Source organism: Schistocerca gregaria, chromosome 8, assembly GCF_023897955.1.
Source record: "Schistocerca gregaria isolate iqSchGreg1 chromosome 8, iqSchGreg1.2, whole genome shotgun sequence".
In the NCBI taxonomy this organism is placed as follows: domain Eukaryota; kingdom Metazoa; phylum Arthropoda; class Insecta; order Orthoptera; family Acrididae; genus Schistocerca; species Schistocerca gregaria.
In genome coordinates, this window is record NC_064927.1 from 199,452,708 (window position 1) to 199,467,597 (window position 14,890).

Here is a 14,890-nt window from a genome sequence, read left to right on the forward strand (position 1 = left end):
TACCGTTAGCTGCATACGAGAGTTGATATAAGTCAGCGGGGACAGTTGAAAATGAGAGTTCCGGCCGGGGCTCGAAGCCGGGCTCTCCGGCTTACATGGCAGACGCTGTATCCATCTGAGCCATCGAGGACACACGTTAAAGAGTACTTCTTAAATAATAAATACTGTCATGCCAAAAATTATTTACAGAACACCGAGTAGGGTTTGGTAGAAATTTAGATAAGTGTATAACGAACACCTCTGTTATTCTAATGCACACAATCAAAAGATAACGCACCTTACTGTACATCTTATACTCAAATTCTGTGATGTTCAGTGTACGATTGTGTTTGCCAGAGCTCAGCGTAGAGCAAAACTGACCCCGGGTTTCAGACGTGTGGGTGGGAAATCACGAATATAATGCAGACAGAGGTTTTTAGATTGTTCGTTAATTTATTTACGTACACGTACATTTAAAAAATTCGTTGAACACAACATACAACTCTTTTGTCAGCTAAACCGATCTGTTATAATACGGCTGTATGTATGATTTAGTTACTTTCTAACTAATTATATTTTTGTATTAAAATAAAATGTCAAGTAATGTATAAACTACTTACTGACGAAAAAACTAATATGAAACCCGGCGACTCGTTTATTAGTGTCGCTCAATTATGGTGGGCTGTAGCGCAATTATTTATTGAAGAAACGGACGGGGACCGCTTCTATACGTCGGCACACTCGAACAAAGTACATGACCATCCCTCGATACCAAAAAACGAGCAATGAAGATGTGCAATATTATTGAATACCTACTGACGATGCCACAGATGTGCTTTAGCCACGAAATTAAGAAAATATTCTTTGTTTTAGAAGGCAATTCTAATCTCAGTCATTCCGAAAGTACTTCTGTCTAAGAGCATTACAAACCAACGAATGATTGTGATCTATCCGTGTAACCCAATACGAGAGTGCTGAAAAAGTTCAGAGAAGGGCAGCTCATTTTGTAGTATTGCAAAATAGAAGCGTCACTCGAGTTGACGTGGCAGTGATTAGGACAAGGGCGGTTTTCGTTGAAAGTGAGATATTTTCGCGACGTCCTCTTCACAATCCAAACATATTTTGTTGACTCTGACCTACTTAGGGAGAAATGACCATCGTAGTAAAATAAACCGGAGTTCGCGCGAAAAAATAAGTGTTCTTTTCCTCGCGCGCTCTTTGACAGTGGAATGATCGAAAAACATTCTGAAAGTCTCGGCCAAACTCATAAGAGTGAATTGCAGAGTAGTCATGTGTTTGTAGATACCAGAGGTAGTAGCCACGTTTCTTGGTTCAAATGGCTCTGAGCACCATGGGACTTAACATCTGTGGTCATCAGTCCCCTAGAACTTAGAACTACTTAAACCTAACTAACCTAAGGACATGACACACAACCATGCCAGAGGCTGGATTCGAACCTGCGACCGTAGCGGTCACGCAGTTCCAGACTGAGGCGCCTAGACCCGCACGGCCACTCCGGCCGGCTGCCACGTTTCTCTACCGCCGCCCAACCACTCTTTTCACTAACGACTGAGTAGGCACAGGAGCCCTCAACCCAGTCCGCGGTCATCGACTAAGACGACAGCGTTGCCTCCAGCTGTGTGATGCATATATTAATCACAACGCTACGTGAAACTTACTGTTAACTGTACTGTGTATGAGATACTTCTATTTTGACTGTATCAAGTGTTACGTTTATGTTCTAAGGCAGTTGTTAACACTCGCGGCGTAGTTGTGGAAATGGATTGCACGAAATTAAGTAATTGTTCTTATCTGTGATGTAATATAATGCACTAATACACTGAACTGGTATAGGCATGCGTATTCAAATACAGAGATATGTCAGAATAACGCGCTGCGGTCGGCAACGCCTATACAAGACAAGTGGCTGGCGCAGTTGTTAGGTCGGTTAGTGCTGCTACAATGGCAGGTTATTAAGATTTAAGTGAGTTTCAACGTGGTGTTATAGTGGCACACGAGCGATGGGACACAGCATCTCCGAGGTAACTATAAAGTAGAGATTTCCCTATAGGACCATTTCACGAGTGTACCGTGAATATTTGGAATAGGGTAAAACATCAGATATCCGACGTCGTTGCGGCCTCAAGAAGATCCTACAAGAACGGGACGAGCGACGACTGAAGAGAATCATTCAGCGTGACAGAAGCGCAGCCCTCCCGCAAACTGCTGCGGATTTCAATGCTGGCCAACCAACAAGTGTCAGCGTGAGAACCATTCAACGAAACGTCATGCACACTTGATGGCTGCACGACACAAAGCTTCACACCTCGCCTGGGCCCGTCACCGCCGACACTGGACTGTTGACGACTGGAAATATGTTGCCTGGTCGGGCGAGTCTCGTTTCAAATGGTATCGAACGCATGGACATGTAGTGGTATGGAGTCAAAGTCACGAATCCGTGGACGCTGAATGTCAGCAGGAAACTGTTCAAGTTGGTTGAGTTCTGTAATGGTGTGGAGCTTGTGCTGTTGCAGTGATATGGGACCCCTGATACGTCTAGATACGACTGTGACAGCGACACGTACGTAAAAATCCTGTGTGATTACCTGCATCCATTCATGTCGATTGTGCATTCCGACAGACTTGGACAATTCCACTAGGACAACGCGGCACCTCCCACGTCCAGAATTGCTACCGAGTGGCTCAAGGGGCTCTCTTCTGAGTTTAAACACTTCCGCTGGCCACCAAACCTCCCAGAAATGAACATTATAGAGCATATCTGGGATGTCTTGCAACGTGCTGTTCAGAAGAGATCTCCACCTCATCGTACTCTACGGATTTATGGACAGCCCTACAGGATTTACGGTGCAGTTCGCTCTAGCACTACTTCAGACATTATTCGAGTCCACGCCACGTCTTGTTACGGCACTTTTACGTGCTCGCGGGATCCATACATATATTAGGCAGTTTTGCCCGTTTATTTGGCCCTTCAATGTATTTTGTGTGTTGTATCCAATCGTTCTCCTCCCGGAGCATCGTAAAGAAGCCACCTTTGTACAGACGAGTGTATTTTCGTCCGGTACAACAGTGAGTGACATGGAGCTGCGAGGGCGAACGAGAAGAACGCTCGCAAGCTTGATCGGAGTGGATTTTTTATGATTATTTGCTTTATACACGACTGGCCATTAAAATTGCTACAACACGAAGACGTCGTTCTACAGACGCGAAATTTAACCGACAGGAAGAAGAGTCTGTGATATGCAAATGATTAGCTTTTCAGAGCATTCACACAAGGTTGGCGCCGGTGCCGAGACCTACAACGTGCTCACATGAGGAAAGTTTCCAACCGATTTCTCATACAGAAACAGCAGTTGACCGGCGTTGCCTGGTGAAACGTTGTTTGGATGCCTCGTGTAAGGAGGAGAAATGCATACCATCACGTTTCCGACTTTGATAAAGATCGGATTGTAGCCTATCGCGATTGCGGTTTATCGTATTGCGACATTGCTGCTCGCGTTGGTCGAGATCCAATGACTGTTAGCAGAATATGGAATCGGTGGGTTCAGGAGGGTAATACGGAACGCTGTACTGGATTCCAAAGGCCTCTATCACTAGCAATCGAGATGACAGGCATCTTATCCTCATGGCTGTAACGGATCTCGCGGTTCTAGGCGCGCAGTCCGGAACCGTGCGACTGCTACGGTCGCAGGTTCGAATCCTGCCTTGGTCATGGATGTGTGTGATGTCCTTAGGTTAGTTAGGTTTAAGTAGTTCTAAGTTCTAGGGGACTGATGACCACAGCAGTTGAGTCCCATAGTGCTCAGAGCCATTTGACCTTTTTTTTTTTTTTTTTTTTTTTTTAACGGATCGTGTAGCCACGTCTCGATCCCTGAGTCAACAGATCGGGACGTTTGCAAGACAACAACCATCTTCACCAACAGTTCGACGACGTTTGCAGCAGCATGGACTATCAGCTCGGAGACCATGGCTGCGGTTACCCTTGACGCTGCACCACAGACAGGAGCGCCTGCGATGGTGTACTCAAAGACGAACATGGGTGCACGAATGGCAAAACGTCATTTTTTCGGATCAATCCAGGTTCTGTTTACAGCATCATGATGGTCGCATCCGTGTTTGGCGACATCGTGATGAACGCACACTGGAAGCGTGTATTCGTTATCGCCATACTGGCGTATCACCCGGCGTGATGGTAGGAGGTGCCATTTGTTAAACGTCTCGGTCACCTCTTGTTCACATTGACGGCACTTCGAACAGTGGACGTTACATTTCACGTGTGTTACGACTCGTGGCTCTTCCCTTCATTCAATCCCTGCGAAACCCTACTTTTCAGCAACATAATGCACGACCGCATGTTGCAGGTCCTGTACGGCCTTTCTGCATACAGAAAGTGTTCGACTGCTGCCCTGGCCACCAATTGAAAACGTGTGGTCAATGGTGGCCGAGCAACTGGCTCGACGCAATACGCGTCACTACTCTTGATGAACTGTGGTATGGTGTTGAAGCTGCATGGGCAGCTAGCTGTACCTGTACACGCCATCCACGCTCTGTTTGACTCAATGCCCAGGCGTATCAAGGCCGTTATTACGGCCAGAGGTGGTTGTTCTGGGTACTGATTTCTCAGGATCTATGCTCCTAAATTTTGTGAAAATGTAATGACATGTCAGTTCTAGTATAATATATTTGTCCAATGAATATCCGTTTATCATCTGCATTTATTCTTGATGTAACAATTGTAATGGCCAGTAGCGTACAATTGGCCGTACTCCCGAGTGTAAAACATGCTGGCAGTAGATATCCACTCAACTAAACCGAACTGAGATGGCCATTGCTGCAGCGTCAGATAAGGCTCCAGAAGGAGGAAGCGGCGTCGCCAGAGGAAGCAGAGAGAGTCTGGCGTCTGGCATGGAGGACGGCCGGCGCCGGAGGGACGCGACGCGCCCATAAAGTGGCGTCCGCCGCCTCACCCCCAACCACGCCCCCTCTACCCCCTCAGCCCACACTCACACACGAAGAGAGAGAGAGAGAGAGAGAGAGAGAGGAGAGAGAGAGAGAGAGAGAGAGAGAGCACGATCCGCACGCTAGCTGGCCGCCTCTCCCCCTTATCTGCATCACACTGCCGTTCTCCGGTCGCTATCCCCCACACAACGCGGACGTAATTTAAGGAGCCGAAATACGCCGGCGGCGACTGCGTAAGCACAAGTTTTAAATGGCATCCCCCCGAGTTGTTTTCCATTTTGCTCATGCCAGCTCCCTACTCTCCGTGATCCCACACACATATAAAGCGCAACATGCACATTCACTGCCAGCTTCTTTTTGTCATTTCCAGCGCCGACGAGCGAATAGACTCATATCTTCCTCCTCCAGGCGTGGCGGTCTCGTATGATGCTCTGCTTGGAAACACGCCAAATTTATCACGCGCAAATTGCTCGCAAAACAAATTCCGTGAGTACATCTCAAATTCATTTCGCGTATAAAGTGCACTGCACCCAAGTCGTCGCCGTCCCCCCCCCCCCCCCCTTCTCCCCCACCCCCACATCTGTGCACTGAGCGATTCACTTTTGTCTCCCTGAAGCAAGTTCACAGTAGAAGTAAATACCCAGGCTTCCCCGACCTATGTCACTCATTACAATTCCTGTGTTTGTAATGCCGTGGAATTTTATAAAATACAAGGTTCATTTCAAAATTTCTGCACACTGTAAGACAGAATTGAAGAAAATAATTTATTTTACAAAGAACTTTTGCAGACTTTCAATATAAGACAGCTTCCCAACGTTTTCGCAACTTCTGTATTCCAGACAGCTCACTTGCATTGCTGATCTGTCTGACTAGTCGGGACACTTCGGTGGAAGTTTTGTATATTGTATCAAAACTTTTCCTCAGAGTTATTGACTTCCATTTGCGTAACAAATCAAAGTCTGGCGGCCTCAATCAGAATTGTGTGATGGGGGAGGAAGTATTTCCCATCCATATTTGTCGAGAGATTGTGTTACTGGTAGGGCAGTATGCGGTCTTGCATTACAATGCAAAATGAGGACACCAGTTGCAAGTATGCCAGGGTCTTCTTTGGCGAATTTCCGGGCACAAAACATTTTACAGAAGCAGCTAGTTACAGAGACACTATATTTGTAGCTCTGATTCGATTCATGTCATACGCAAAGATCATCATAAGTTTCATCTTTGACTGTCGGTGACGGAATTTTGTCGGGAATGGAGAGTCTAAACTTTCTCTATGTGACGCCTAAGACTCCCGTTCTGTCTCAAAATCTCGTATCCAGTACTTATCAAGTGAAGCAGTTTATTGCAGAAACTCTTCTACTTCTGTTCTGTAACGTTGAACCAATTATTCTGCGATTCTTTTGCTTTCTCCTCTTCATTCAGATCATGCTGAACCCATTTGGCTGCATTTGCAAAGTACATTCAGAACGATCTTAATGAAAGCCTACTAGCAAACCTTTATGTGTTGCCGCAAACTATACTGACAAGCTGGGACGGTATGTTCGGCCAAATATAATACACGGTGTTTCAAAATTAATGTACGGAATATATTACATTCACCTTACACTTATAAATGATACACCAAATGAAAGAGAAACACAAACAGTTTTTCTTACAATTATTCAGTGTGAACACTGATCACACATCGAGTGGATAGGCGAGTTACTCCGAAACCTTGATCAATGTGTCAGGAGTAACTGTTGCAGTAACACTATTTCTAAAGTAGGATAGATCAGCTGGTATCGGAGGCACATGCACATGATTGCGTCAGATCGTGTGTGAACGTGGAGATCATGCAAAAAATGCCGTGTCAACCGGCCCCTTGCGCCCAAGCACCGGTCGGATACAACGCCGTTTAACCAGTCGCGTACTGATTTATGCTAGTGAGGCGTCGCACCGTCTTGCTCCCAAATAAGGATGTGTTGTTCAGCTTCTTCCCATTGAGGCATGGGCCATAGTTGTAACACATCAAGATAAGAAACACGAGTTACAATTGATTCACTGAAAAAGAATGGCCCATAAACTTTCCGTGGGGATATTTCTTGGGGCGAAGCGTGAAAGTCTCGCACACGTTCAACACGTTTTTCAGTTACTCTTTGTCATTCCACATTCTTCCCATTGCGCACAGGTATAGAAGCAGAACAGATTGAGTTGCTCTTTCATGTGGTGTATTATTTACAATTGTATGTTGAATGTAATAAATATTACAACGCCTTAAAACCGGTATGTTCATTTTGAAACACCCTCTATTCTGAACAGTCGTTGTTCTTTATGACCTAGTTATTATTTAATGCGACACCTAAATTGTGACCTATGACGGTTATGTGTAAGTTGAAATGCCCCATATTGGGCTTGGTATGGAAGATTTTACTCGCTGGAAGATCAACAATATATTAATACATATTATAAAAATGTACCATGTATGTATGCATGCGTGTATCTTCCTCATCTCCCCATAAACCATTGGACCGATTTCAACTAAACTTGGTACACTGATCACCTACTGTCTGGAAAGAATAGCTGTGGGGCTACGAACCACCTACCTATCAACGGGAAGGAGCTGGGGCTGAAAAACAAGCGTAGCTCAAGAAGTCCAAATACCCAGACGTTACTCATCCAGTTTTCGAGGATGAGAGCACTTAGTGACTTCCAACAAACTTTGCACGTAACTTCAAACCTTTGCGACGCTACTTGTCGCTGACAACCCCCACAAAATGATGAAATGAAAAATGTTCACCACTTTCTACATTTCTGCTGTAAATGTAATAATCTGCAGCATCAGATATGACCTTAAGTTTAACACTTCTTTACTACCAACATAATTTACGACAGATTTCGCAGATAGTATCCATATATGCTGCTGGATATTCCTACAAAATTGTCAGTGGACGACACACAATTCAGGAGATAAGAGGTCGTTAATATTGAGCTGCGTGGCAACGAAACTGCGATACGAAATTCGCTAGAAATTCAGGTGAACTAAGTGAATGAATATGAGTGAAATACACCGCTGGAAAGAAATTCGTCGCTTGCAAAGATGACGTCGATTTTGATCTGATAACGGCGTATGCCACCTGGGGTAGTAGGTGTACTGGTAATGGAGGAGGAGAAGGGCAGACACATAGAAGATAGGAATAAATACATACCCGCGCAATGTTGGGTACTCGGCTAGTTTTTGAAACACAATTATCACTTAGGAAACACTTGAATCAGCTACCAGAGTGCCAACCGTGTGTACCCTTTAAAAGGGAATGCTCACAGCCAGAAGGCTCCGAGTGGTGCAAAAGTGTGAAGCAAGCAGGCAACCATGCTACAGACACACACTCGTGCTTCCTACAGTCAAATGAGCGAGTTTGAAAGGGGTCAAATTGTGGCCTCCCTAGTGGCGGAATGGTACTTTTGTGTATTGGTACACAAGCTGGATGTGATGCGTCGGCTGTGCAACGATCAGTGGTCACGTGAACATTCCTACACCCGTAGACGGTTCTGGACGTCGACACAGCACAGACACTCGCCAGGATCGTAATACTGCAAGAGCTGCAGTGGCAGATCGTACAGCTACCACAGCGCACATAAGAGGGCTTGTGAGCCCAGACTTATCAACACTAACAGTTGCGAACCGGCTATTAGCTGTGGAGCTATGGGTATGCACGTCTCTGGCCGCCTTCCACTCACGCCATGGCAACGACCTGCACGGCTAGACTGATGCCATCAGAGGATCACTTGGAACAGAGAATGGCGCACCGTGGTCTTCAGCAATGAAAGCACATTATGCGTGCACGAAAGTGATGGTCGTTTGCACATACGACGTAGACCTGGTTAGGGCTTTCTCATAGTGCATTCGTGCAACCTTCACTGGCCCCACACTAGGCCTTGTGGTTTGGGGTGCGACAAGCTACAACTATCGTTCACTTTTGGTGTTTGTGGAGAGGACGCTGACCAGCGCTCGACACGTGTTGCATGTTAGATCGTTCTTTTGCCGTTCTTGCAACAGAAAGGTGATGTGTTGTTCCAACAGCACAATGATCGCCCACACCATGCCCATGAAACTCAACGTGCTCTGCGAGACGTGCAGCAGCTCCGTGGCCAGCACGATCTCTGGACTTATCTCCACTCCAGAATGTGGGAGATGTGCGGGACGAGACTCATCAACCAACGACTCTTACGGAACTACATGAACGTGTTGAGCAGACGTGGCATTTCGTATCCCAGGAAAATATTCGCCATCTATACCTTAGACTGGATGCCACAGTGAAAACCTGCATTGCCGCCTGTGGAGGTACACCACGTAATAATATGGGTGTGACAGCATGGGTCGATGGCTGGTACCTCAGAAGAGCTTGTGCTATTGATCTGTAAATGTAATAATTTCATGTTCTCCGTATGCACTGTTGCAACCATAAATATTGAGTGAATTGGAAGCGCTAAAGGGATGAACTAATCTTTTTTCGCAAGTGTATCTTATATATGTTCGAAGTCACGGGCAAAAACGACGTCCTAAACCCCTGTATTGGATTCAGCCAAACTGGGTACACATAATGCTTAACGTCTGGAGAGATATTCTGTGGGGGTAAGAACCAGCAGCCTACTACTGGGGTAGGTATGATAGTGTGGAGGGAGGAGGGTCTAGGTGGAGACAGAGAGAGAGAGAGAGAGAGAGAGAGATAGGGGGAGGGGGAATCGAGAGAAAGGTAAGAGGAGAGGGAGAGGGAGTCAGAAGATAGGAATAAATACATACCCGCACAATGCCGGGTACTCAGCTAGTTTATTAATAAACACACTTATCAGTTCGGAAGCACTTGAATTATGTGCAAGAAAAACAGTCACCCTCAGTTCGACTATTTCAAATATTGGTCTCAGTCCAATCAGTTTTAAGTAGTGCAATGCACACTGCAAAGACACACATCATGGCATAGCGATAAGCACATATCCAGATGGCGGTAGTGTCGTGTACACAAGGTATAAAACGGTAGTCCATTGGTGAAGCTGTCTTTTGTACTCAGGTGTTTCACGTGAAAGGGTTTCCGAAGTGATCATGGCCATACGATGGGAATTACAATGTTAGTTGGAATCAGACGCACAGGACATTCCATTTCGAAAATCGTTAGGGAATTCAATATTCGGAGATCCACAGCGTCAGGTGTGTGCCGAAAATACCAAATGTCAGACATTACTTCTCACCACGGACAACGCAGTGGCCGACGTCCTTCATTTGAAGTCCAACAGCAGCGCCGTTTGCTTAGAGTTGTTAGTGCTACCATTGCTAACACACGACATCGTCTGTAGTGCCTCTCTCGGGCTCGGGACAATATAGATTGGACATTAGACGACTGGAAAACCGTGTCCTGGACGGATGTGTCCCGATTTCAGTTGATAAGAGCTGATGATGGTAGGTTCGAGTGTGGGGCAGACTCTACGAAGATGTGGACCCGGGTTGTGAACATGGTACTGTGAGAAGTTGTTGGTGGATCCGTAATGGTATTGGCTGTGTTTACATGGAGTGGATTGGGTCCTTCGGTCCAATGAACCGATAAATGACTGGACTTCAAGCCATTCATGGACTTCAAGCCATTCATGGACTTCAAGCCATGCATGGACTTCAAGCCATGCATGGACTTCAAGCCATGCATGGACTTCAAGCCATGCATGGACTTCAAGCCATGCATGGACTTCAAGCCATGCATGGACTTCAAGCCATGCATGGACTTCAAGCCATGCATGGACTTCAAGCCATGCATGGACTTCAAGCCATGCATGGACTTCAAGCCATGCATGGACTTCAAGCCATGCATGGACTTCAAGCCATGCATGGACTTCAAGCCATGCATGGACTTCAAGCCATGCATGGACTTCAAGCCATGCATGGACTTCAAGCCATGCATGGACTTCAAGCCATGCATGGACTTCAAGCCATGCATGGACTTCAAGCCATGCATGGACTTCAAGCCATTCATGTTATCAAACAACGATGGAATATTTGTGGATGACAGTGCGCCATGGCATCTGGCCGCAATTGTAAGCGACTGATTTGAAGAACATTCTGCACAATTCGAGTGAATCATTTGGCCACCCAAATCATCCGACATGAATCCCATCGAGCATTTATGAGACATAATCGAGATATCAGCTCATACACAAATCCGGAATTGGCAACATTTTCGCAATTATGGATGGCTATGTGGCAGTATTACTCAAAGTTTCTGTGGAGGAGCTCCAGCGACTTGTTAAGTCCCTGCCACATCGAGTTACTGCACTATACTGGGCAAAATGAAGCCAGACACGGTATTAGCAGATATTCCATGATTTGTCACCACTATGTAGTTTAATACTGTTTGTCGAGACAGGCAGGCTTGCTGATTTTAAGTGCCAAAGTTCTATGTCTGGAAGCACGACAGTTTATAGCGGTTGTTCGAGCACACAACACAGTAGTAAGCCGTGATATACCACAGCGGGGGGCGGGGGGGGGGGGGGATGATGGATGTGGATGGATGGTTGGTTGGTTGGATGATTGATTGATTGATTGATTTTTGGAGGGGACCAAACAGCGATGTCATCGGTCCCATCGGTTTAGGGAAGAATGGGGCAGGAAGACGGCCATCCCCTTTCAAAGTAACCATTCCGGATTTACCGGAATCGGTTCAGGGGAATCACGGAAAAACTAAATCAGGATTGGCGGACGCAGATTTGAACCATATTGTGGGGGGGGGGGGGGGTAGGTGGTGGTGGTGGTGGGAGGGGGGGGGGGCAGAACCTTGTGAGATAAGTCTCAATGTGTCGGAGGCGTTGACGGCTAGCAGTTCGTGGTTTACTCCGCTGGCGGCGTTACCAGGCTAGCGGTAGGCTTCGAACTGTCGGACATTGGTCGTGCAACGCTTCAAGTACTGTACTGAAGAAAGGATTTGGCGTGGGCTGTTTGCGATCACGCGACAGTGCGGAGAAATTAGGCCGGCGTTTGCTGCGCGTTCTATGGGCGTTGCGGCAGTCACCTGCGTCGGCGAGGCGAATGCTCGTGGTAGCAGCATAATGCCGCGAAAAGTCAAGCTCTGCTACTGACTAAGAGGCGTCCGCCAAACATCCCTCACATTATGGTCTTCGACTTGCCAGTTCATGGACACCAGTTGTGAAGTACTTCAGTGTGGCTTTGGACCACCAGCCCCCACTGGAAGCACCACGCCGATGAAGTCCAGAGGAAGACGACCAACACCCTGGACGTTCTTCACCAAGTGATCAATGGGCGTTCAGCTCTGTGCACTACATGTGGCCTTCAGATTTATAGGTTTTACATCCGGCTACTAATGGACTACGGCTGCACCGTCTTGGCAGCAACTGCGAAGACTCATCCCATCTCACCCCAACGCCTCCATAGCGAACCTGTACTTGACACATTTAAAGAGCAAGCGACGAAGTCTTGTGACAAGACGAGACCTTTTCAAAACCTTTTGATCCGTCGCCTCGGATGCCACAACGCCTTTTCCGACGGCCACAAGCGGCCCTTGGCCCTGTTTCGCAGCAGGATCGACCTAACTTACCTTGACAACAAGCTGTGGTTGTTATTGTGATGGCGAAATCGTGTTGTTTTTGCTGTCTTTGCCTTGGCCCCTACGAGTTACTGCTTCAGCTACCCACGCCACTATTCTGCTATGCTGGTGGGCTACATGCTCAAACACGTTTCTTTAACATCCAATGAAAGTAACTGACTAACTCGGCATTTCCCGGGTATTAATTTTTACACTTCTCTGTTAGCAACGAAAAGTAAACGAACTGTATTTTTAGTGAATATCCAAAAATTTTATTTTCATGTGTCTATGAAAACACCCTTAAAATTATGAAACAGTCGTACAAAGAAAAGTGCGCAATGTCCAAATGTGTAAGTAGAATATCCTCACTAAGGGACATAATCCTGGGCAATTTCCATAGGCTGGGCGCAGCTTCTGCGCGTGTGTACAACACGATTTTGTAAACTCTATATGGCGACGCCTCTTCATAGCTCAATAAACGGCTACGGTTTTCGCCTATAGCCGTTTGCGCTTCCCAGTTGAAAGCTGTCAAAAGCGTTGCCAGGTATCAAGGATTTGACTTGCCTGTACGAGTGTCTTAGTAGTAAAGAATACATGTATTAAAACTTCATGCACGTTGCGGCAATTTTTCTTGGATCTCAGTGTTTATGACGTATTATCTCCTGATCTATGTGTCATACAGTGATATAATTTTGTTGGTACATCCGGCGGCGTATGTGGATACTGTCTGGAAAACATGTTGCAAATAGAGTTACTAACAAAGAACTAATAAAGTTAAACGTCTTGCACAATGTCAGAGTTTTCCACGCATCTCAGTGTTTATGACTTCATATCTCCTTAAGTATATGTGGTACCACGGTATACTTTTGTAAGTGTACTTAGCGGCATAGATGGGCACACACTGCGAAATTTATTGCGAATCCAGTTAGTTGCACAGACTAAAACATTTAAAAGCTATGCACAGTGCGGCAGTTTCTCACGTATCTCATTGTTTATGATGTCATATTTCCTGAAATATGTTAGGTAGGTGGTTCTTATCCCCACACAGATTGTTGCCTGGCAGTAACGGATATTTGTACCAAGTTTGGTTGTAATAGCTTGCCGCGCGGGATTAACCAAGCGGTGTAAGGCGCTGCAGTCATGGACTGTGTGGCTGGTCCCGGCGGAGGTTCGAGTCCTCCCTCAGGCATGGGTGTGTGTGTTTGTCCTTAGGATAATTTAGGTTAAGTAGTGTGTAAGCTTAGGGACTAATGACCTTAGCATTAATTGCTAAGGTCCCATAAGATTTCACACATATCTGAACATTTTTTTTTAATCGCTTGTGTGGTTTAGGAAAACATACGCCCCCCCCCCCCCCCACACACACACAAATGTAATTTTATAACATGTTTGGATTAGTTGGTGCTTCACCTTATCTTTAAATGTCACTGAAATGATAAATGATTCAAGGACTGATTTTGATAATGGATACATTTCATAGCTATAAACGCGTCTGTGCTGTGTGTAGCTTACTTTGCAATGGTCTTCACCACTGTTTATACTGCTTGACGTCTATGGCGTTTTACAATAAATCAATGCATGCAATAATTATTTTATGTAGAAAAGAAATCTAAAGGAAACTGAAATATATATTCAACTCTCTAATCAGAAGCGTAGTGGGAATCACCATATATTGTGAGATAAAGTACCCTGCCGAATTTTTCTGTCCATGTATGGAGGCTAATCTCAGAAACAGCTATAGGGATTTTGACTCACTTTCGCTAATACAAATAGTGGTTCACGAGGTAGGTTTCTGAATGTTGTTTATAAATATTTCTTGCAAATTGGCTGAACTATGATGGCGTTTGTTGACGAAATCGTGCCCTCTGATAGCTTTCCTGACGCGCCCTGCTGAAAATGACTGGAATTTGAAGTTAATATTCAGTTAGATAACACTGTTCTCTTAATTTTCATGACAACTCTACGCCAGCCGTGGCTAACCAGTTCTCCGTGAGCGCGAATACTACTGCTAGCGCTCCTAGCTGAGGTGAGGTGTGATGCTGAGGTGTGAGGAGGGAAAGGAACAGGAAGGCTACAGCCGGATCCTGTTAGAGCTAGACAGTCGTCTTGTAACACACCATGCAATTTGCTAGCAATACTCTTTGTTTCACTATAGATTTAAGGTCCCCATCGTGTAATTCATAACAATGTGACTGTTAAATTTACCTGTGCAATGACGATGTCATGTTTCTGTTTCAGGTAAGTTCGCAGAGCCCTCTTCCGTTACGATGCGGTCAGTAAGTACTCCAAATATTTTTATTTGCAGTTTCGCTGGAAGTGTGGGTACCATTTTGTTACTCATTCAGTGCCATTCTTTTTACCATTTTACTCCATTTCGT

General features: G+C 45.7%; 1 protein-coding gene across 8 annotated transcripts in view; it reads left to right on the top strand.

The window, feature by feature from the left end:
• Positions 1-14,890, top strand: part of LOC126283943 (ankyrin repeat domain-containing protein 50-like) — a 471,892-nt gene that overhangs the window by 248,832 nt on the left and 208,170 nt on the right. The gene's annotated exons all lie outside the window — the stretch shown is intronic.